The sequence below is a fragment of the Salvelinus alpinus genome, chromosome 10 (assembly GCF_045679555.1).
Source record: "Salvelinus alpinus chromosome 10, SLU_Salpinus.1, whole genome shotgun sequence".
In the NCBI taxonomy this organism is placed as follows: domain Eukaryota; kingdom Metazoa; phylum Chordata; class Actinopteri; order Salmoniformes; family Salmonidae; genus Salvelinus; species Salvelinus alpinus.
In genome coordinates this window covers 40125963-40150710 of record NC_092095.1, presented here as the reverse complement: position 1 = coordinate 40150710, position 24748 = coordinate 40125963, and the positions used below count along the sequence as shown (strand labels likewise).

Sequence of the window (24748 nt, the reverse complement as noted above, 5' to 3'; positions counted from 1 at the left end):
TATGACTTAAAGATTGCTGAACACCAGCAGAACCCATCCAACTTGAAGGAGCTGGAGCAGTTTTGCTTTGAAGATTGGACAAAAATGCCAGTGGCTAGAATTGTCAAGCTGATAGAGACATACCCCAAGAGACTTGCAGCTGTAATTGCTGCAAAACGGGACTCTACAAAGTATTGACTTTGGGGGGGGGGGTAAATAGTGATGAATGCTCAAGTTTTCTTTTTTTGTCTAATTTCTTGTTTGTTTCTGTCACGCCCTGACCATAGTTTGCGTTGTATGTTTCTATGTTTTGTTTGGTCAGGGTGTGATATGAGTGGTCATTCTATGTTGTATGTCTAGTTTGTCTGTTTCTATGTGTTTGGCCTGATATGGTTCTCAATCAGAGGCAGGTGTTAGTCGTTGTATCTGATTGGGAGCCATATTTAGGTAGCCTGTTTTTCTTTGTGGGTTGTGGGTGATTGTTCCTGTTCCTGTGTTTGTGTTCACTATACGGGACTGTTACGTTTTCGTTCGTTTGTCAGTTTATTGTTTTGTTCGTTGTTTAAGTATTCTTATTAAAATGAATACTCACCACGCTGCATCTTGGTCCTCCTCTCTTTCGCCCGACGAAGAACGTTACAGTTTCACAGTAAAAATTATTTTATATCTTTAAAGTTGCAGGCATGTTGTGTAAATAAAATGATACAAACCCCCCCAAAATCCATGTTATTTCTAGGTTTTAAGGCAACAAAATAGGAAAAATGCCAAGGGGGGTGAATACTTTCGCAAGCCACTGTACAAGGCAAATAGTTTGTTAACACCATCTGCTCTAATTCACTCAGGTAATAGTAGTTCAAGAAGATCTAAATACATTTTCCCATGAAATGGATTGAGATCAATCTAAATGATTGGCATGGAGATGCAGTTTGGACGATTCGCCAGTAAAACGTGAAGAACAATTCATGATTGACAGTGATGAAGGTCTATTATGAAATTAGTTAGCCTATGCCTAACTCTGTGTTGGAAGACGTTACAGATGGAGTATGCATTTAATGCATGCTCTATAATGATAGGCTATTCAATTGGCTACATCTGTCAGCATAATCTTTGAGTGAGGAAATTATTAGGTCATTAAGTTTATTTTGGAGCTCCTCACCTAAACAAATTGCACTACAGCACTGGTGTCTTTTCAAATATATCTCAGTATTTCAGGGTGGATAAACAGAAAGTATATAATTGAATTGTTATGAACTGTGGAGAAATCATAGCATCAGATTTGTGGAACATTGATTAAGCCAAACTTCAGGAGACAAAATGAATAGTGCTGATAGTGTTGGTATGTATCTTAGATTCCCAGAGGAAGAGAGTGATTTATGAACAAATATTTTGTTTGCTTTGGGATATCACTGGTTCAGGAAACTGATGCACAATCCAGAACTACAAAAAGAGTATGGCTTTGGGTCGATTGAACTTCACCCTCATTGGTCTACAATAAAAATGTTGCAGTCTTTTTATTTACAACAATCATTTGGGCTCCCGAGTGGGGCAGCAGTTTAAGGCACTACATCTCAGTGCAAGAGGCCTCACTATAGTCCCTGGTTCGAATCCAGGCTGTTCAACATCTGGCTTTGATTGGGAGTCCCATAGGGTGGCGCACAATTGGCCCAGCGTTGTCCAGATTTGGCCAGAGTAGACCGTCATTGTAAATAAGAATTTGTTTTTAACTGATTTGCCTAGTTAAGTAAAATAAAATGTACATGAGCGGTGTTCACATTTCCTTCTTAGCTGCTTATGTAGTTCCGGAACATCTCCTGGCTTGTGATATCAAACAACTGCCCCTGTTTATATTTTGCTGGCTCATGAGAGCTGCTTCTGCCTCTATCTTCCACTTTAAATGTATGATGTAATTTCCATAGTGTCATGATAAGCATGACAGGGGGGGAAATGGAGTGAGGTAATCAGGAAGGATAGATGATCTGAATCCAACCCCAAATAAAAAAATGCTAAGTCGCACGCTAGCCAAATCGGAAATACAAAGTATTTATATCCAAAGTCTCTGCTCCACAGCTTTAAGCGGCCGTGAGCTGTTGTGAATGGTTATACAAATGTTATAATTCTCTATTGATATGAGAGGAGTAAACACAAAATGTTTCAAAAAATAATTACCAAAATACTGTTTTTTTGTATATATTTTTTACAAAAAATATATATAAAAAAAAATTGGGAAAAATTCCACTTGGAAATCCAAATGTGAAATATAAATTTTTCATTAGGTATTCCACAGGGATATGGTGTCCACTGCATTACTGGGAGGTGGTAGTGTAGCATTTATGGCAGTGTTTCCCAAACTCGGTCTGGGGACCGTAATGGGTGCACATTTTGGTTTTTTCCCTAGCCACTACACAGCTGATTCAAATAATCAAAGCTTGATTATTAGTCCATTTTTTGAATCAGCTGTAAAGTGCTAGGGCAAAAATCAAAACACGCCCCCCCACGTGCATCAGTTTCCTGAATATTAACAGGGGTAAGCTGATGTAAGGGAAAACATTTATCTCTAATGAAATGAAGATGAGTTTTGACATGGATGAATATAACTCAAAATTATATGTGACATCCGTTAAGATTTTTTTTTTAAATTGCGGTGGAGTAAAACCCGGGATAGGATAAAAACTGACAAGACAGAGAAATATTGTGAGACTTCTCACATATGGCTGACACAAAATTGTGCTAAAGCACTAATGTTTTATCCATTAGATAGCCTATCTTCTTGGATGAGTGTTTTTTTTTGTCCCCCATAAACGTTCAAAGATTAATTCATATTTATTTGATGGAAGTAATAGTGTATACCTTTTGGCACCTTTATATTTATCACCTTTCACTGCGTAATCTCTCTGCAGAACCATGATAAAAGCTAATAAATTTTTCAAAACATCCTTTTTGCAGAGGGTATTCAAAGGTTTTGATGATTCTCTCTTGATGTTCATAACCAAGGCGGTAAATTCACAATGATGCCTATTGAATAACAGAGAGAGTTTAGTAATTACAGATGCCCATGTATGATTCTCTCTCAGAATGAATCAAGGATTCCCCACAGACAAAGTGTTTCAATACCGATTGAAGTGTACAGTTACATCCAAACACCAGAAGATAATTCATATTTGTATGAATGATATTGAACTCACACTCAAAGCCATCATCTTTAAAAAGGTATGCTAATGTCTTCGAGTCACCTGAAAGATTTGTGAATTCACCAGGAATGCGGTATTCCTATCTATTTTTGTCTCACATCTACAGCCCAACCTCCAGCAAAGATATGCCACTAGTAATTCAGCCTCTCAAAATGAAAGGGCCCCTAGCTAGCTTCCTTCTCTGGAAATCATTACAATCTCCCTCTACCTCTAGGGTAAGTAAGCTAATAGTCATTCACCTGTGTGACAGAAAATATTTTCAGTGTTGCCAAAGGGGGCCAAGAAGGCTATGTTTAAGATTATGGACTCCAACCAGACCCACACATCATCACATCGTTTTATTTTTCTTCATTTTATTACCCCCCCAACAACCAAGCCCCATCCAGATGATGCCAGACCAAAGAAGGTATTGGCTATTGATGTGTCTGTCTACCTGCATGCCTGCCAGTCAAACCATTTACCTGTGCAAGTGGACTATAACAACAAATACACACCAGAAATGCAGTATAACTATAACACATTGCTGTAATGCAGCAGTCTCCATCAAGGCTTTGCTTACGCATGGCCTCTAGTGAATTCATAACCACCTCAGTCAATCCTGTCGACTGAATCGTGTGGTGAATTTCTCACAGGCATGGAAAAACATTTATTCAAAGGCACAAAAACCTTAGGGTTTTCTCTGCTGTGACTGCTATTTTTAAGACATACTGTTGTGGTATTCAAAAACAGAACTTGAAGGCTATTAGCGAATGCAATTATTTGCCAGTCAAAAAATAATTCACCAGTCAAAAGTGTTTGAAGAAGACCAATATGAACTTGACTGAACGACAGTGGATCGGATACTGTCTCCACATTTCAATGCACACATTCAGTAGCTGATACTTATAAACTGCTGCCTAGACTTCACCCAGAAACAGTTTTGAATGGAACAGAATGAACATAATAAAATGGAATACAATGCCATAGAACAGAATATAAAAGATCAGTTTGAACAGGGGTGCAATGTCAATAACATTCTGTCTGAAAGGGAAAGCCTTTCTTCTCCCTTCGCCTCTGTCCCCTGTGCCAGTACCATGCGGTGACGGTGTGGGAGAGAGGCGTCTGTGGTGGGTGTACTCTGATACGGCCACACAATAATCTCTGTCCTGCAGAGTCGGCACATCTCCCAGCCAGCCGGGTCCTTCGAGGACTAGGCTTGGCCATATCTGCTGGGCCTGCTAGCTTGCCATCCAGCTAGCTAACACACTGCACCACACTCTTACAACCTACAGTTTACATGGTAAACAGACAGACACACAGGCAACTTTATGTCTGTTCTTCTTTCATACTATGTAACTAAACCCCCAGGGCATCAGAAAGCTGTAACGTTACAGTTGAATTTTGAACTAAACCGATGTCATGTGAATTAAGAGTGGTTTCCAAAATGATTTGGAAAATATTAGGGGAGGTTTTTCTTTCCTCCTCTCTAAAGAGGTTCCAGCACACGGCAGAAGATGTACCACCTCCAGAAACCTGACAAAGTAATGGAGACAAATCTATATAAATAATTGCAAAGTGCAGCAGAGGAGTAGTGCCCATCATTCAGGGGGAAACGGGGTGCAATATCTCCTGGAGACAGAGGGTCATCCATCATGGCAGGACCTTAATTTGAGATATTTAGGACTCGTGCAGTTGATTGTCTGAGCCTTGTCTTAAAGGTCTGCAGGTTCTGGTCAAAAGAAGTGCACTATGTCTCGAAAAAGGTGCCATTTGGAACTCAGAGGCTAGGGTCTCTGCCAAGCTCTGAATAGCCAAGACATCGCCTCTTTGCCTGTATCTTTTTAATGCTAGACATTGTAAAAGCAGAACATCATACACAATATAAATACAAACAAACATGCTCACTTAAGCAAAATAAATGAAGCAAATCTGAAGCTACACAGGCAGAAAGATTTGTTATGACAGAATCAACTGGTTTTGTTGATTAGCATCTTAATAATGGCAGCACAAAAAAAACGCTGTCACATCTCCGTAACGTCTCTGTAACGTGAGCCACTGGTGATTTTTGGGTGATTTTTGAGACATGCTATACTGCACCAAAAGCTACATTTCTGCGAAGCGAGGCTCACTTGGAGCAGCATAGTTTACGCTTCAAGTCTATTTTCCTCACAGCGAGATCATTGTAGAGATGTAGATCCAAGAAAATAAGCACATTATATCAAATGTAATGTAAGTATTCTCAAAATTCCTGAAAGTAAGTAAGAAAATTGCAAAAATCACCTATGACACAATGAAAGGTTTGGTACCTCATTTTAGGCTTGTATAAAAAAAAGCAAAACATTTTGACACAATTGTTGATACAACTACTTCAAATAATTTTAATTCCAACAAACATGCAAATTTGTTTCTGAGGTTGCAATAACATCCTCCCATTATGAAGTGTGGCCGGAATTTCAGATAGCATCCCATTATGAAATAAAGCCTATTTTTATCCACAGTGCAGCACCCTGAAAACCAAGTTGACGAAGGTATGACAGTACGCTCTCGTCACAATGTTAGTGTATTTTTGCTGTAATGGTTTATACAAACAACATATTTCAATCAGTGATGAGTTCATATTTAAAAAATGACCATACCACAGGTATAGTCCTCCCCCTCCAAGAAGTACTGTAGTACAGAGTGTTCAAGGTATAAAGGACACCACAATGCCCACAGTTTAACAAATGGCAGTGAGGGGAACACACACACACACTCCCCCCTTCATCATTCACAAACCCACACACATAATTTAGCACAGTACAATGTCAAGATGAGTCCATTGCATGAGGGCGAAGATTGAAGAGCCCAAGGAGGAGAGTCTAGAGACTCCAAATGATCTCAAGTATTGATCCCATTTAAGCTCAAGGCTCTTGACAGACACATTCAGCAGAATGTGGTGATAGGTGGCATATCCAGGTGACTGATGGTCTCTGCTCTGCTTATGTTAATGGGTAAAGGACACACATCCATAAACACCCTCCTTTTCTCTCTGTATCCCAAATAGCACACTATTCCCTATAGAGTTCACTACTTTTGACCAGTGTCCTAAATTACTGCACTATAAAGGGAACAAGGTGCCATTTGTGATGCAGACCCTTCTCTTTCCCCCAGTCCAACAGTGCTGCTGATGATTTAATATGGCGACAGTGAGGGCTTTGCGGACGTGCTTTTTTTGTAGAACCACTCAATCTTTCCATTAAAATGACATGGAGTACAGCGAGAGCGGGTAGAACCATGAGGAGCTGTTGACACTGCGTGAGTCCCAAATGGGACCCTATTCCCTTAATAGTGCACTCCCTTTGGGCTCTGGTCAAAAGTACTATACTATATAGAGCAGGGCTGCCCAACCCTCTTCCTGGAGAACTACTGTCTTGTAGGTTTTCAGTCCAACCCTAATTTAGCGTATCTGATTAGGCTAGTTTAGGTCTTGTTGAGCAGCTAATTAGTAGAATCGGGTGTGTTAAATTAGGGTTGGACTGAAAACCCACACGACAGTGGATCTCCAGGAAGAGGGTTGGACAGCCCTGATGTAGAGAATAAGGTGCCATTTGGCAATCAGAACTGCATTGGAGGGTTCAGAGGGGATGTCACAACTCGGCTGCATGTATCTGCTGCTCTCTTGTTGTGGGAGATGCATGCCTGTCATACAACAATAAGTGCTGTGGATTATTCAAAGATAATTGGATAGCTATGCGGTTTACAGTACAGTTGCAGTTTGCTTTAATGTACAGTTTAACAGTTAACAAATCTAATAGCCTTTTGGAAAAACCACATGAAGATCCCGTGAGATCATTTGAAACTAGACATGCGACAACATGGAAACTTGATCTCGTGAAATAAACCTAAAAAGTCCTGCTGCATAAAATATATAATGCTGCAGACTTATTGGCAATAATACATTTCTGCACTTTGCTAAAAGCTTAAAACTGCCCAGAATCAAGGAAATTGTTCAATTAACATCACCAACATAGCATCAATGTAAAATTAGCAGTGCTCAGGGACACTTGACAGAGTATGCATGAATGCTTTGGGGATTTTAACTTGCAACCTCTCGGTTGAGTGCATCGATGTTTCTGCAGTGCCACCAGGTCCATTCTTACTGCTTGGAATATGTTTTTACAAACTCACAAAAAATAAGCATATGGTTAGGGTACAGTGACGTTCCCTTGGGTACAAAAAAGTCCAAGGTACACTTCACAGGTATACATATGAACTCACATGGTAGAGTTTGGTACCTTGTAGGTATAATGGGAAATTGTTCTACCCAATATTTTGAATAGAGCCCCACAGTGGAGGTGTCATAATACACATAAAACCTAGCGCTCATACAGGTAAATGCTTCCAATCGCTTTTTCACCATTCATTTTTCCAATAAAGGATTTTTTGAAATACTTAAATAAGGGCTCTGTTTTGGGTTGGCTTACCCTGGCGTGATGTTTTGATACCATGTAAATCTCTCTCTGAAAAGGGGACTTGAATCAATATTTTTGGCACTCTTCACTCTCAGATTCGAAAATCTAATGTGCAACAAAGTAGGCATGCAAGACTAGAGATCCCGTCTCTAGCTGACACCTTTGCTAACAGGTATTGTGTCAATAAAAAATTTGCACAAGACAATTCATAGAATTCACAATTTAAAGAAATGTAGCTAATTTATTCAGTACTATATTAAGCTAACATTAGATAGTTAATTGCCTTGATTCGGCGGTCTCATCCAGATCATCATGGCACTTGTAGTTATTTATTATAGCCACATTAGCAGCTAATTAGAATTTATTTTAGGGGGGAGTAAATACAGGTGAATATATTGCTAAAAGTCACCTTGTCCTAGAAAGACTCACGCCAGGGTAAGACCACATGGAACACAGCCCTTCCCTATGGGAAAATTAAATGTGGAAAAATGATTGGAACCGTTTCCCTTTTTGACCACAAGGTTTTATGTGTATTATGACACATTCTGTGGTACTTTATATAAGGTATGATCATCACTGCACTTTGTAAGATGGAGCCGACAGATATGGCAGCTCTGTTTCTAGCTCCTAAGCAACTGTACTATTTTGTTTTTTTTGTGTTATTTCTTACATCATTGGCACAGAAATGTTTTTGTGTTATTAGATAAAGCCGGAAATAACTTTTGATTATCAGAGAGTCAGTAACTCACCAGCATTACGTGCAGGAATACAACTTTCCCAAATTGGATTCTTTGTTCGTACCCCCAGGGCAATATAACTTATTATCCTCCAAAACACCGTCACCGGAGAAGAGGTATTAGGAGTGGACTTCTGGTCCGACTCAAGAGACATGCACACCATCCAGCACTTCCAAAGTATATTACTTTGTATCTGGATAATAAAGTAGACAAGCTCAACGTGAGTATTTCCTTCCAGAGAGACATCAAGGATTTTAACCTTTCTAGCCCAGGGGTTCCACTAGTGGAACACCGACAACATTCTGCTGAAAAGGCAGCGCGCGAAATTCAAAAAATATTTTTTTGAAATATGTAACTTTCACACATTAACAAGTCCAATACAGCAAATGAAAGATAAACGTCTTGTTAATCTACCCATGGTGTCCGATTTCAAAAAGTATTTACAGCGAAAGCACAACATATGATTATGTTAGGTCAGAGCCAAGTCACAAACACACACAGCCATTTATTCAGCCAACGATAGGAGTGACAAAAAGCAGAAATATAGATACAATTAATCACTAACCTTTGATGATCTTCATCAGATGACACTTATAGGACATCATGTTACACAATACATGTTTGTTTTGTTCGATAATGTGCATATTTATATCAAAAAATCTCACAGGAAGGCCAAAAGGATCATCAAGGACATCAACCACCCGAGCCACGGCCTGTTCACCCCGCTATCATCCAGAAGGCGAGGTCAGTACAGGTGCATCAAAACTGGGATTAAGAGACTGAAAAACAGCTTCTATCTCAAGGCCATCAGACTGTTAAATAGCCATCACTAGCCGGCTTCCACCCGGTTATGTTACCCTACACCTTAGAAGCTGCTGCCCTATAGACTTGGACTCACTAGTCACTTTAATAATGTTTACGTACTGCTTTTCTCATCTCATATGTATATACTGTATTCTATTCCACTCTGGCATTCCTCAATCTAATATTTATACTGTATATTTATTCATTTCATTTTTTTTACTTTGGGATTTTTGTGTATTGTTGTGAATTGTTAGATACTACTGCACTGATGGAGCTGGGAACACAAGCACTTCACTACACCTGCAATAACATCTGCTAAATATGTGTATGTGAACAATAAAATGTGATTTGATTTAGGTAGGGGCAATGTACTGGCGAGGTGCATTAGCATGTTTGGGGCCGTGGTCAAATATATATGTATTTGTATCAACCGCCAGTGGGCGTGTTGTAGCAGTTTAAGCATGTCAAGATTGTGCTGAGTAGCGGCACTCTTTGTTCTGTAAAGGTTGTAACATTATGTGTTTCTAATCTGCTGCACTTTAAAGAGGGTTTTGTGCAAATTCCACTTAATGGGAACTTTTTGCCGGATATCCTCTTACCTAATTTAAATAACTACCACATTGTATCCAACATCGGAGAAGGCGTGTTTGTAGAGGGGTGTGGATTATATAGCTATATAGATTGGTGACACAATTGGACTGTAGGGTGTCAGCAAATATGTGACTCACCACCTGGATTCGGTCTTATGTAGCAAAATTTGAAAATGTTTTTTTTTACATTGGATAAAAGTAGAGACTCAATAGCTACAAAATGGTATATCATACAAGCATTTTTTAGGAACAATGGAAAAGTAATTCTGTTTTGGAAGTTGATACACTTGTAAACTCACTTTTTTGAAAAGGGCCTTTGAATGTTTTGGTACCTACTAGAGAGCTCTCCTTTGTCTACACCCATTCAGCATTGTTCAAGCCCTCTTAAGCCAGCCCTACTCATCTGTTTAAGGATCACATGAGGTCATGTGCTAAACAGTGAGCAGTGTAGTGAAGATTAAGACTAAAAGTGGTAGTAGCCTACAATAAGGAACAATTCCATGTAAACAGATAGTCTAGATAAAAAAATGTATGAATATTAGATGACGCTTACCCAGACATACTTATCTAAATTGATGGGTCATGTGAAAGAAATGCTACATCCTCCAGCCATATCTAGTGGTGTAAAAAGTACTAAATTGTCATTCTTGAGTAAAAGTATAAATCATTTCAAATTCCTCATATTAAACAAGATGGCACAATTTCTGTTCTCTTTTATCATTGACGGATAGCCAGGGGCACACTCAAAAACTCTGACATAATTGACAAACAAAGCATTTGTGTTTAGTGAGTCTGCCAGATCAGATGCAGTAGGGATGTTCTCCTATGCGAATTGGACAATTTTCCTGTCAAAATGTAACGGGTACTTTTGGGTGTCAAGGAAAATGTATGAACATCTATCAAAGCTGTAAAACAGGGAATAAAAAAACATGTTTTGAAGACATTACAACCCTGCACAACATCAATTCACCTCCCAAGTTTAGATAAGAAAAATAACCTCATGCAATGCAATGAAAATTATTTTCACCTGAAGTGCTGGTACTGTTTGATTTGTGGCAGCGGCCTGAAGTACGTAGTCAGGTGTTGTTGCCAGCCATAGCTTTCCACCAGCACCGTACCATCCTCCAGTCCAACCAGCTGTGGGATGTTGACCCCTGTCACAGTGCTGTCATTCACAACACCAGCAATTTCAGACAAAGTGTCCACTCTGGTCTTTCTGAAGCGCTGCTTGATGAGGCCAGAGCAAAAAAATTTCTTGTTTTGGCCACCGCAGTTATCACAATTAAGGTCCAGATGTGTTTCCCCACCTCCGTAGTTGGTGAAGAAATGGTGCATATAGTTGTGACTGCGCTGCTGCCTTTGTTTGCTTGGGCCACCTCTCTTTTTGATAGGAGGCATTAGACCATTCTCCTTGTATGACTGGTGGAGGAGAGTCAGGCGTGTTCTACTGATGCTGAAAGACAAATTCCAGATACAAATATGTTTGCATTAGTATTCAATAGATGCGAAATGGCATTCTGACATAACATCACTACACACGTAATGTTAGCTAGCTAGGCAGCCATCTAACATCAGCTGGCTAGTTAACAGCAAGCTTTAATTAGCAATACTAACCGATTGTCATAGCTACCTAGAGTTAACCAAATATGTTCGATGTTAGCTAGCTAACATTAGGCTATAACTAGCTATGCGAAATGGCATTCTGAGAAAACATCACTAACGTTACACACAATTCATACACATAAATTAATGTTAGCTAGCGAACCAGCCATCTAACCTCAGCTAATGTTAGTTAGCTAATAGCAAGCTTTAACTTTGGGTATTTTGTTTAGACGTGTCACATTAACATTAGCTAGCTAAAGAAATAACTATAATCCCAATCCATAGAGTAACGTTACTCACAATACAAACCGATTTGTCATAGCTACAGTTAACCAAATAAGTTAAGTTCAACGTTAACGTTAGCTAGCAAGCCAGCCATCGAACTCCAGCTGGCTAACTTACAGCCAGACTTAACTTGCAATGAAAACAACAACTTTGACAAAATTAGAAACATATAATATCTGAAACTATAGCTAGATTCTTACCCGAATACATGAATGAAAGATTCACGGCAGACTGCAACCCCTTTCATCAAATAAGACGTCCTTTGTTGTTTCCGTTTAGTTTGCACAGCTTGTTTGGCCAGTTGTGTTCCATTGATTTCAAAACTCTGTAAATTTCTTCTGTGACAACAACACTGTTGATCTCTGTTTCTTCCCCATCACCGTCATCAGAAGACTCTACAAAGTTTTCTTCAATGAAAATGTTTTTACCTAAATCAGGGATTTCCTCGTCGTCTGATTCATTTTCAGAGTCAGAGCAGGTCAAGCATGGCACGATCGTCCTCCAGAAAGTAGTCCATCACAACTTTTTCCCACTGACCTTTGTCGATAGCGCCTGATAAATTCAGGGCAGCAATGTTATTGAAAACAGTAGCAACACATTTGCAGTTCTCCATGGCTAACGTTATATCTTTAGAAAAAACTATGTATAATGAGCAGCTCATTTTATAGACACAAGATGAAACTCATCTCTCGGCATGTCCAGCCCACTCATTATCTCAGCCAATCATGGTTGTCGGGAAGGTTTCTGACTTTGGCTAAACCAACTAGGCTCTTAATTTAACAACTTTAAATATTTACTAAATATCAACTTTTCGTATTTACAGATGGCATAAACATGTTTTATTAAGGCACATGAAAGTTCACATGTTCGAGAAGGCAATTCTGCCAAAAAACGCATTTTGATGAAAAAATATTTTGTAAGTTCAAACGGCTCTCCTGTGACTTGCAACATATACCTTGTTTCCTGAATTGTGTCACATATATTTAAACGTTTACACTATTCGTCTATGGCAAATATACTTACATTTCTTCTCTTTCATCTGTGTCTGGTGTTCGCTAGTTACTGGCTAGCTAGGTCTTCAGCCAGCATGGAACAAAAGGGTGGGAAGGGTCATAAAAAAATCACGAAAGGCCTGATAGAAACATCAATTTGACGGTAATCTTTCTCAATGTCGACATAACCAAATACGCTAGACAAGGTGGGATATTTTTGTGTCTGTAAAATTAATTATGTGAGAAATGGCAGTGTGAAAACTTTTATGAGCAAATATTGATATGATAACCATCATATTGATAACCATCATATTGAAGTAAACCTGAAGTCACGCAATGACATGTTGTGTGGTCCTCCCACTACGTCTCTGGAAAGCATACAGTTTATTAGGCTACAGATTAAATACATTATGATGAACTTCACAGGGTGGTGAAAGTGCAAGTTGATGAGCTTGATGCTTTTCCAATAAATATAGAGGGTCTTATTTTTCTGTTGACATGATGATCGATGCTTGGCTGTCGTTTGACAAATAAAAATGATCTTACTCTTTTGTCCATAATAATAATAATCTCATCATGTAGGCTATACCCGCACTGTATCTACCAGCTGTTGGCTAGATCACACAAGCTAATACTAGAGTGGGCACATTATCTTTGTAACGCATCATTGTTTTTGTGACAGAATCATTGAGATGAAAATGCAAAAGACACCCATTTAACTCGCTTTTTTTTTTACAGCGGAAGTTATTTTTATGTGTATTTCATCAAGCACAGACGTTTTTCTGCAACAAGTCAATTTGATGGCAACAAACCTTTTGTGAAAATATTTATCTTTTATTTATGCAGATTTTAGAATATTTGCATTCAAATCTGTTACCAGTTGAATGGAAACCTAGCTAATGATGCAATTTCAATGTTGTTGGAGTTGCTTTGTATATCAACAAATTAGCTTGAGATTATTTTACTGCAACACTGCATCCAAGATTCTTGACATAGGCGTTTCAAAGAGCTGTCAGTTAAAACCTGTTTGGGATAGGGAAAAACTATGTGCCCAGAGAAAACTGCCTGCTACTCAGTCCCAGTTGCTAATATATGCATATTATTAGTAGATTTGGATAGAAAACACTCTGAAGTTTCTAAAACGGTTTGAATGATGTCTGTGAGTATAACAGAACTCATATGGCATGCGAAAACCTGAGAAAAATCCAACCAGGAAATGGGAAATCTGAGGTTTGGAGTTTTTCAACTCTTGGCCTATCAAATACACAGTGTCTATGGGGTCATATTGCACTTCCTACGGCTTCCAGTAGATGTCAACAGTCTTTAGAACCTTGTTTGATGCTTCTAATATGAGGTGGGGGCGAATGAGAGGGGATTGAGTAAGGTCTCTCCCAGAGTGCCATGAGCTGACCATGCACGTTCACGTGAGAGTTAGCTTGAGTCCATTGCATTTCTGAAGACAATGGAACTCTCCGGCTGGAACATTATTGAAGATTTATGTTAAAAACATCCTAAAGATTGATTCTATACTTCGTTTGACATGTTTCTACGGACTGTAACGGCATTTTTTGACTTTCCGTCTGCTCCTAGTGATCGCGCGTCATGAATTTGGAAAACTGGGCTAAACACGCTAACCAAAAGGAGGTATTTGGACATAAAGATGAACTTTATCGAACAAATCAAACATTTATTGTGGAACTGGGATTCCTGGGAGTGCATTCTGATGAAGATCATAACAGGTAAGTGATTATTTATAATGCTATTTTTAACTTCTATTGACTCCAACATGGCGGATATCTGTTTGGCTTGATTTGTTGTCTGAGCGCTGTACTCAGATTATTGCATGGTTTGCTTTTTCCGTAAAGTTTTTTTGAAATCTGACACAGCGGTTGCAAGAGAAATATATCTTTAATTCTGTGAATAACACTTGTATCTTTTATCAATCTTTATTATGAGTATATCTGTAACTTGATGTGGCTCTGTGCAAATTCACAGGATGTTTTGGAGGCAAAGCCAAATGTAAACTGATGTTTTTGGATATAAATATGAACTTCATCGAACAAAACATACATGTATTGTGTAACATGTTGTCCCGGCAGTGTCATCTGATGAAGAATATCAAAGGTTAGTGATACATTTTATCTCTATGTCTGCTTTTTGTGACTCCTCTCTTTGGTTGGAAAATCGCTGTATGCTTTCTGTGACTAGTTGCTGACCTAACATAATGATATGTTCTGCTTTCGCGGACAAGCCTTTTTCAAATCGGACACTGTGGTTGGATTAACAATAATTGTATCTTTAAAATGGTGTCTAATACTTGTATGTTTGAGAAAATTGAATTATGAGATTTCTGTTGATTGAATTTGGCGCTCTGCAATTTCATTGGCTTTTTTTCATTGGCGTTCCCAGACGGGCTAAGTGAGATCATTAATCTGAAATTTCACATGTGAAACATGTTCTTGGAATTGCTCCCGAGGGGCGCAGAGGTCTAAGACACTGCATATCAGTGCAAGAGATGTCACTACAGTCCCTAGTTTGATTCCAGGCTGTATGACATCCAGCTGTGATTGGGAGTCCCATAGGGCGGTGCACAATTGGCCCAGCGTCGTCCGGGTTTGGCCGGGGTAGGCCGTCATTGTAAATAAGAATTTAACTTGCCTAGTTAAATAAAAGTTACATTTAAAAAAATGCTTTGCATGTGACATTTCACATGTGAAAGATGTGTTTTTGGAACACTTCACACTTCCTTCCTATCAGTTGCCAGATAGGAAGGAAACTGTTCAGGGATTTCACCGTGAGACCAATGGTGACATTAAAACAGTTACTGTAATAGGAGAAAACTGAAGATGGATCAACAACATTTTAGTCACTCCACAATACTGACCTAAGGGACAGAGTGAAAAAAGGAAGCCTGTAAAGAACAAAACATTTCCAAAACATGCATCCTGTTTGCAACAAATGTGACAAAGCAATTAACTTTGAATGTCCTGAATTCAATGTGTTATGTTTGGGGCAAATCCAATTCAACACATTATGTACTACCATTCTCCATATTTTCAAGCATAGTGTGGGCTGCATCATGTCGTGGGTATGCTTGTAATCGTTAAGGACTGGAGAGTTTTTTAGGTTAAAAAGAAACGGAATGGAGCTAAGCACTGGGAAAACCTGGATCAGTTTGCTTTCCACCAGATACTGGGAGATGAATTTCCCTTTCAGCAGGACAATAACTTAAAACAAGGCCCAACTACACTGGAGTTGCTCACCAAAAAAGACAGTGAATGTTCCTGAGTGGCTGAGTTACACTTTTGACTTAAATTTGATTGAAAATATTTGTCAAGACTTGAAAACGGTTGTCTAGCAATGATCATCAACCAATTTAACAGTGCTTGAAGAATTTAGAATAAAATAATGGGCAAATATTGTACAATCCAGGTGTGCAAAGCTCTTAGAGACTTACCCAGAAAGACTCACAGCTGTAATGGCTGCCAAAGGTGATTCTAACACATATTGACTCAGGGGTGTGAATACATACATAAATTAGATATTTCTGTATTTCATAAAAGCATAAAAAAAAAAACATGTTTTCACTTTGTCATTAAAGGGTATTGTGTGTATATTGTTGAGAAATTATTAGTAGTTTTATTCAGGCTGTAACAGAACAAAGTGTGGAATAAGTTAAGGGGTATGAATACTTTCTGAAGGCACGCACTATATCTCCCCACATGTAAACCCTACGGGTATGGGTGGTGTAGCAGTGTAGCTCTTTAATATGTTGTCCTCATCTCACCTTCTACAGCTCACCTGAGTAAGCATCTGCTACTGTAGAATGAACAGGGACAGGGTGCATCTGTAAACCCATATTCCAAATGCAGCATATCAGATAGTGTGTGTTGCAGGGCTCGAATCGAATTAAAATAAGTAATTTAACAACACTAAAATCCCAATTCAATAATCGAAAAAATGACATTTATTTTAAATGACTTCTCAATAAATTGAAAAGTAGAAGGTATTTATTTAAAAAATGTGACCCTTCCTGAACTTTAAATTCAAATCGCTTCCTGAATTGACTTTCTTCAATACGAATTGAGCCCAACCCTAGTGTGTTTCCTTTTTCATATCCACTCAGTTTGTTGGTACTAATCTCCATGGATACCACAATAAATACTTTAATCCATTAAGTACATTAATAAATGTACATATGTAAACATGAGCTATAATATGCATTATAGCATGTCATACCTGTGATGTGAGCATTCCAAAGCAGACTGTGTTGTGTTTTGATTGAAAAGTGCAAATTAAAACTCACACCTTTATGTTTACTGTTATTATTACAGTTATTTGTATTATCGAGGTGATTGGAACTTATTGGAACTCAGATTTTCCGTAAAGGGAATCTCTAACAAAAATGATCTTACAAAATACAGTGATGCAATTTGTTGTTTACTTCTCATTACAAGAGTGTTAAGCAGCATTGTGAAGCTGAACCACATGCAATCCCCCCAAAATTGGCATCTGCTTTTTGGTATCCCTCAAGTCAGTGTTGAAATCAGCACCTTGAAGTTGCCCAAACCACTTGACAGGCTATGGTTTGATAACCAATGTTTGAAGACTTTCCAACACCAAGTTGAAAAGCAGTATCACCTTTTAAATGCAAATTAACCGAAATGGCTCACTGTGACTTATAAAACGGGGGCATCACACAGTCTCAGTGAGTGGTGTTTTGTTGCATGTTTTGCCAATCTGCATTCATTTACACCTCCTGTGTCATCTATGAATGAATCAATAGGTTTGCCTTGACCCAAAGACCATACAGACATGCCTGAAAGACATTCTTCAATATGACTGACCCTGCACTCCGAACAGAACAGAGCACAACACAAGCCTCCTGTCTCCATCAAACTCTTTCTGATAAAACTGTTTCAAGGACACCCGCTGGTTCTGCATCCACCATATGCACATCCAAATAACATGTGGTGATAACATCTAATAATGTATTGATTTGGCTGGAGGGGGAATAAAACAAGTCAAACATTTATAGCTTCAAAAAATCTTTGGCATCAAGGAGGCTTTGAAAGCCATTTGCAGCAGCGGGGTGACAGAAATGACCATGAGTTTCTGGCACTATAACTCAGTTAGTTCATTATTGACTTGGAGGGGGAATATACCCAATATCAACCTAGCCTACATAAAAAATAAAAAATAAACACTCAAACTAAGAGGTAAGTAAACAGCACACATACCTTGATTGATTCACACTGTTTCAAAGCCAGCTTAATCCAAGCAGTCAAACTATCCTCCACGCTTATTTTCCCTGTGTAGAATACAAGATACGCTTCTTCTCTCTTCTCCTTTTTGCCTCCTCTCTATGATTCCCTCTTTTCTCATTTACCTCTACCTCTATCTCTGGTATCTTTCTTTCATTATCCTTTTCTGTGCAAAGCCTATTGCCCACGCCAGAGTTGATGCCGGAGTGCGTGCCGCTAGAGGTACAAAACAGGGAGAGAGAATGTAGGAGTCTCCCTATGGTTTTAAAATGACAAGTGAGAGAGCAAGAGAGAGAGCGGGGAGAGAGAAAGTGTGCCAGAGCAGTGTGAAAGAGAGCAAGCTTGTGTGAGTGTGCGAGAGAGAGAGCGGGAGAGAGAATGAGCGAGGGTTTGTGAGCACTGACTGGCTCACTGACTGGCTCAGTGGCGAAGGGCTTGCGTTTACGCTGGGAGCTGGGGCAGCCGTGATTGGTGTGAGGCAGCCCCCTGTTAGGTCCCCGGAGCACTGGGATCTTCATCAAGCAGATTATAGGGATCTGGAGAGCCCTCTCTTCTGCATAGAGAGTGCCAGTGATGTGTACTGTATTCACTGGGGGATATTCTAATCAAAGAGACAGTAGTGCCACTTGGGGATGGTGTCTCTTCCAAGCTCATGTGTACACAGATAATGCTGCCGAAATTGGGGAGTACTGTAGTGAGAAAGGAGACAGAGCAGGGAGAGAGAGGAAAGATAGAAAAGAGAGAGAAGGAGAGAGAGGGAGGACGGGAAAAATTGTGTGTGTGAGTGTATGTATTGCCTGTGTGTGTTTGAATGCATGTGCGTGTTTGTGTGTGTGTGTGCACGATCACCCGTGCATGCATGTGTGTGTTGGCAACAAAGACGATAATGTGTGAGGAAGGGGATGGGGTTTGTTTACCATTAGGGCTTAACTCTTATTAGTCAGGGACATCTGCTGGCTTCACTAATAGGCCCTCATGATCCCTCACACTGAATACAAACAATACAACAAGCCCTTTACCTTTCCTATACCCCTGCAGTAAAGCAAAGACTTGATCTAAAAATCAAAACAAACTTCCTGGTCCCTCTGAAGCCTGTCGGTTGTCGTTAACGTGTGACCTACATCCTCATATTTCCATGTCTTGCATGATTAAATGCCTTGCTAGTTTTCCTCGACTTGGAGGAGGAGTACTCCTCAGTTGTGTCAAATATGGCACTCTATTTCCTATACAGTGCACTTTTGAAAAGAGCCTTATGGGCCCTGGTTAAAAGTAGTGCACTATATACGGAATCGGGTGCCGTTTGGGATGCAGACAAGGACTTCTCCACTCCACTTGGCCATGATGCGGAACATCAGACACTGTCTCCCCTTCACCTCTGGAAGATTGAAGAGGAAACATGAGATTTAACCTTTGAAATGAGATCTTAATGTGATGAGAAAAACAGAGATGACATACATCACTCTTGGGAAAAGGTTACTGAGGCATTAGCATTTAGCATGTCTAATCCACATCACAGTAGGATTGTCTTGAGGATGAGCAGTATTTTACTGCTTGAGAACATCCACTCAACAGCCTGACTAACTGAATTTGGAGATTGTAAAATTGTTTCTGCACCTCCCATCTTTGGCATTGTGGAATTCAAGGAAAGCTCCACTTTTGATTGAATAGTAAGTGACCGTTTGTACCCTTACAGAAAAAACACATGAATTTGAAGTGAACAAATGTTGTGTTCTAAAAAACACGTTTTCATGTGATCACGTGATCTTATGTGAAGTTAATGTAATAACATCTGACAACATGTAAAGCAACATGTGATAACATGAAACTACCTATGTGAAAACATATGATCACATGTGAAGTGTCACAAATACTAATGTTTTCACAAGATTTCACATATGAAAATGCATGTGAAATCATGTGGTTTTTCTGTAAGGGTACTGTAGACTAAATGCATAATGACACATTGCGGTGTATGCTTTTCCAGGTAAGATTCATTTTGGTAATCAAAAACATTGTGTCTGCTTTGCTTAATATAACTACAAAAAGCATTCACAGAGAATCTAAAAAAAACACAGAACATTATCTTGGACGGACTGGAGGAGAGTAAAATAACAAACCATGATCTTCGAATAGGACAGGCAAAACCTTTCTTTATCTCCTTCTTATCTTTGGTGTTGTGGAATTCATGGAAAGCTCCACCTTTGATTCAGTTATTTGTGCCTTTGGATTGTCATATTGTACTGTAGACTAAATGGCACATTATGCTGAATGTGTTTCCTGGCAAGATTCATTGTGGTAACTAAAAACATTGAATCTGGTTTGGTTATATAACACAAAAAGCATTCCCATAGAAAATAATAAAAAAACACAAAACATTGTCATCTTGGAAATGGGCCTGTTGGAGATGGAATGACTCGAGGAGTGGAAAATAATAAACTATAACCTTTGAATAGGACCGAGAAAACCTTTCTTTGTCTGTCTTATCACATTGTTCATATTTTGTTGTGGTCTTTATAATGTGCATCGTAAGTCTCCCAATTAAAATGAGTATCCCAGCGTTGAAGTGGCCAGGTCTGTAGTCATTATGTTTTTCCATACAGAACAGAACCACTTCCAGATACAGTATTTCACCTCCACCACATTAATGTAAACCTTAGCAGCCCTTTCCTGCAGTACCCTGTCTGGTCTCATGGGTGGAATATGTTTTACAAATTTCATATTTAATAAAGATTTTAATCATTTTTTACAACACAAATCCAGTGTTTCTATGTCAAACAGTGTTGTTATATTTTGGTCTTCTGTGATGCATATAAAGTGTAATATTGGGATGCAAACTCAAAATTCACTCTGTGTATCCCTGATTTAGGACAATGTAGTAAAGTGTTAATTAACCTTTCCCATGACTCCAAACTTAAGTCTTACTTTAACCTCTTAACCAGTCTAAACCAGCCTGAAGCCAAAGAATGGCAAAATTAGGTATAATGTGAGACAGAAAAACATAACATATTTAAAAAATATATATATAAAACAGTGGACTTGACAAATGAGTCTGGTTAATTGATGAAAACACTATCTCAGCACCTTAGTAGTTAAAGTACTATAGACCTCAATCTGATTGAAAATCAGTGGTTTGACTTAAAGATTGCTGTACACCAGCGGACCCATCCAACTTGAAGGAGCTGGAGCAATTTTGCCTTGAAGAATGGGCAAAAATCCCTGTGGCTAGATGTGCCAAGCTTGTAGAGACATACCCCAAGAGACTTGCAGCTGTATTTGCTGCAAATGGTTACTCTACAAAGTATTGACTTTTGGAGGGTGAACACTTTCGCAAGCCGCTGTATATATAGGTAGAGAGATCCCTAAGCAAGCTGGTCCTGGGGCTCTCTTCACAAACAGACCACACAGAGCCCCAGGACAGCAACATAATTCAACCCTACCAAATCATGAGAAAACAAAAAGATAATTGCTTGACACATTGGAAAGAATTTACATAAAAACAGAGTAAACTAGAATGCTATTTGGCCCTAAACAGTGGCTGACCATCTTTGACTATGCACAGACACAGTGAGCATGGCCTTGCTATTGAGAAAGGCCGCCGAAGTCTGCCAAATGCAGCAAACTAAGACAAGTCAAACATTGAAAGTAAAATGACAGTACACTTGCTGCATTTTCAATTATTTTATATTTTTTTATTGGTATTTACTTGGATACGCCCATGATAATGACCTGGATGTGGGATTTCGATAGGCTCAGAAAACTTTTGGGCACTGTTCACTCTATGTATGGTACTACAGAGATCATAATTCAAAAGTGAAAAATTGTTTCCAAGGTCGGACAGGGAGACAGTGAGGCTTATATTAGCCCCTGCTGTACCAAACTAAACTAAATACAAGAACATAAACATGATATTCTTAGGATAATTTTCAGATGGAACTGTTAGCAGCACGGCTTGGAATGCAGCTAGTCCAATCAGCATCCAGGATCCAAACAAACAGTTTTATAAAAAATACATTAAGAACACCTGTTTTTCCATGACATAGATTGACCAGCTGTATCCAGGTGAAAGCTATGATCACTTTTTGATGTCACTTGTTAAATCCACTTCAAATAGTGTAGACGAAGGGGAGGAGACAGGTTAAAGAATGATTTTTAAACCTTGATTTTAAGCCTTGATTTTTAAGCCTTGAGACAATTGAGACATGGACTGTGTATGTGCACCATTCAGAGGGTAAATGGGCAAGAGAAAATATTTAAGTGCCTTTGAATGGGGTATGGTTGTAGGTGCCAGCTGCACAGGTTTGTGACAAGAACTGCAATGCTGCTGGATTTTCCACGCTCAACCGTTTCCCGTGTGTATTAAAGAAGTCTCGAGGTATTGCTTACCTTATGATAAGCTGTAGACCAGACTATCTAGCAAGAGAGTTCTCATCTATATTATTCGTAGCCGTTTATTTACCACCACAAACCAGTGCTGGCACTAAGACCACACTCAATCAGCTGTATAAGGCCAGAAGCAAACAAGAAAATGCTCATCCAGAAGCAGTGCTCCTAGTGGCCAGGGACTTTAATGCAGGAAAACTTAAATCAGTTTTGCCTCATTTCTACCAGCATGTCACATGTGCAACCAGAGAGAAAAAAAACTCTAGACCAGCTTTACTCCACACACAGAGATGCATACAAAACTCTACCCTGCCCTCCATTTGGAAAATCTTACCATAATTCTATCCTCCTGATTCCTGCTTACAAGCAAAAACTAAAGCAGGACGTACCAGTGACTCACTCAATACAGAAGTGGTCAGATGATGCGGATGCTATGCTACAGGACTATTTTGCTAGCACAGACTGGAATATGTTCCGGGATTCATCAAATGGCAATGAGGAGTATACCACCTCAGTCATCGGCTTCATCAACAAGTGCATCGATGACGTCGTCCCCATGTACATATCCCAACCAGAAGCCATGGATTACAGTCAACATCCGCTTCAAGCTAAACACTAGAGCTGCCACTTTCAAGGGGCAGCTGTTCTGGACGACTGTGTGATAACGCTCTCGGTAGCCAATGTGAGCAAGACCTTAAAACAGGTCAACATTCACAAAGCCGTGGGGCCAGACAGATTACCAGATTGTGTACTGAAAGCATGCGCAGATCAACTTGCAAGCGTCTTCACTGACATTTTCAACCTCTCCCTGACCGATTCTGTAATACCTACATGTTTCAAGCAGACCACCATTGTCCCTGTGATCAAGGAAGCGAAGGTAACCTACCTAAATTATTTCCGCCCGGTAGCCATGAAGTGCTTTGAAAGGCTGGTCATGGCTCACATCAACAGCATCCTCCCGGATACCCTAGACCCAGTCCAATTCGCACATCTCCCAAACAGATGACGCAATCTCAATCGCACACCACACTGCCTTTTCCCACCTGGACAAAAGGAACACCTATGTGCGAATGCTGTTCATTGACTACAGTTCAGCGTTCAACACCATAGTGCTCTCAAAGCTCATCACTAAGCTAAGGACCCTGGGACTAACCACCTTCCTTTAGAGTTATTTTTCTACTGTATTATTGACTATATGTTTTGTTTATTCCATGTGTAACTCTGTGTTGTTGTATGTGTCGAATTGCTATGCTTTATCTTGGCCAGGTTGCAGTTGCAAATGAGAACTTGTTCTCAACTAGCCTATCTGGTTAAATAAAGGTTAAATATATTTTTTTAAATAAATAAATAAAACTGGATCCTGGACTTCCGGATGAGCCGCCTCCAGGTGGCAAGGGTAGGCAACCACACGTCTGCTACAACTCCAAGACCATCATTACGTTTGCTGACGACACACCAGTGGTAGGCTTGATCACCGACAACAATGAGACCTGGCGGTGTGGTGCCAGGACAACAACCTCTCCCTCAATGTCAGCAAGACAAAGGAGCTGATTGTGGCCGACGGGAAAAGACTACGAAAAGCCCCCATTAAAATTGACTGGGCTGTAGTGGAGCAGGTTGAGAGTTTCGTGTTCCTTGGTGTCCACATCACCAATGAACTATCATGGTCCAAATACACCAAGACAGTCATGAAGAGGGCACAACAACACATCGCCCCCCCCCCCCCCCCCCAGGAGACTGAAAATATTTGGCATGGGTTCCCCTGATCCTCAAAAAGTTCTACAGCTGCACTATCGAGAGCATCCTAACCGGTTGTATAACTGCCAGGTACGGAAACTGCTCGGCATCTGACCGTAAGGCGCTACAGAGGGTAGTGCGTTTGGCCCAGTACATCACTGGCGCCAAGCTTCCTGCCATCCAGGACCTATATACAATGTCAGAGGAAAGCCCCCAAAAAATGTCAAAGACCCCAGTCACCCAAGTCCTAGACTGTTTTCTCTGCTACCGCACGACAAGTGGTACCAGAGCGTCGAATATAGGTCCAAAAGGCTCCTTAACAAATTCTTCCCCAAGCCATAACACTGCTGAACAATCAACCAAATGGCCACCGGATTATTTACATAGGAGGGGGGGAAGGTTTCACTTGTTTTTTTAACTGCTGCTATTCGCTATTTATTATCTATGCATAGTCACTTCACCCCTACTTACGTGTACAAATTACCTTGACTAACCTGTAACCCCGCTCATTGACTTGGTACCGGTACCCCCTGTATATAGCCTCGTTATTGTTATTTTATTGTGTTACTTTTTATAATTTTTTACTTTCGTTTATTTGGTAAATATTTTCTTAAGGGCTTGTTAGTAAGAATTTCACGGTAAGGTCTACACATGTTGTATTCGGCGCATGTGACATATAAAGCTTGATTAGACTTTGATTTGATTTGTATAGCCCTATGTGTCCTGGTCAAAAGTAGTGCACTATAAAGGCAATAGGCAG

The 24748-nt window shown here is 39.6% G+C and overlaps 1 protein-coding gene across 1 annotated transcript in view; it reads right to left on the bottom strand.

The window, feature by feature from the left end:
- Window positions 1-18272, bottom strand: part of LOC139532050 (cadherin-12-like) — a 187354-nt gene extending 169082 nt beyond the window's left edge. Inside the window, exon 1 of the mRNA XM_071329161.1 lies at window positions 17848-18272. The gene's annotated coding sequence lies outside the window, so the exon portion shown is untranslated. The remainder of the gene's footprint in view (window positions 1-17847) is intronic.
- Between the last annotated feature and the right edge of the window lie 6476 nt (window positions 18273-24748).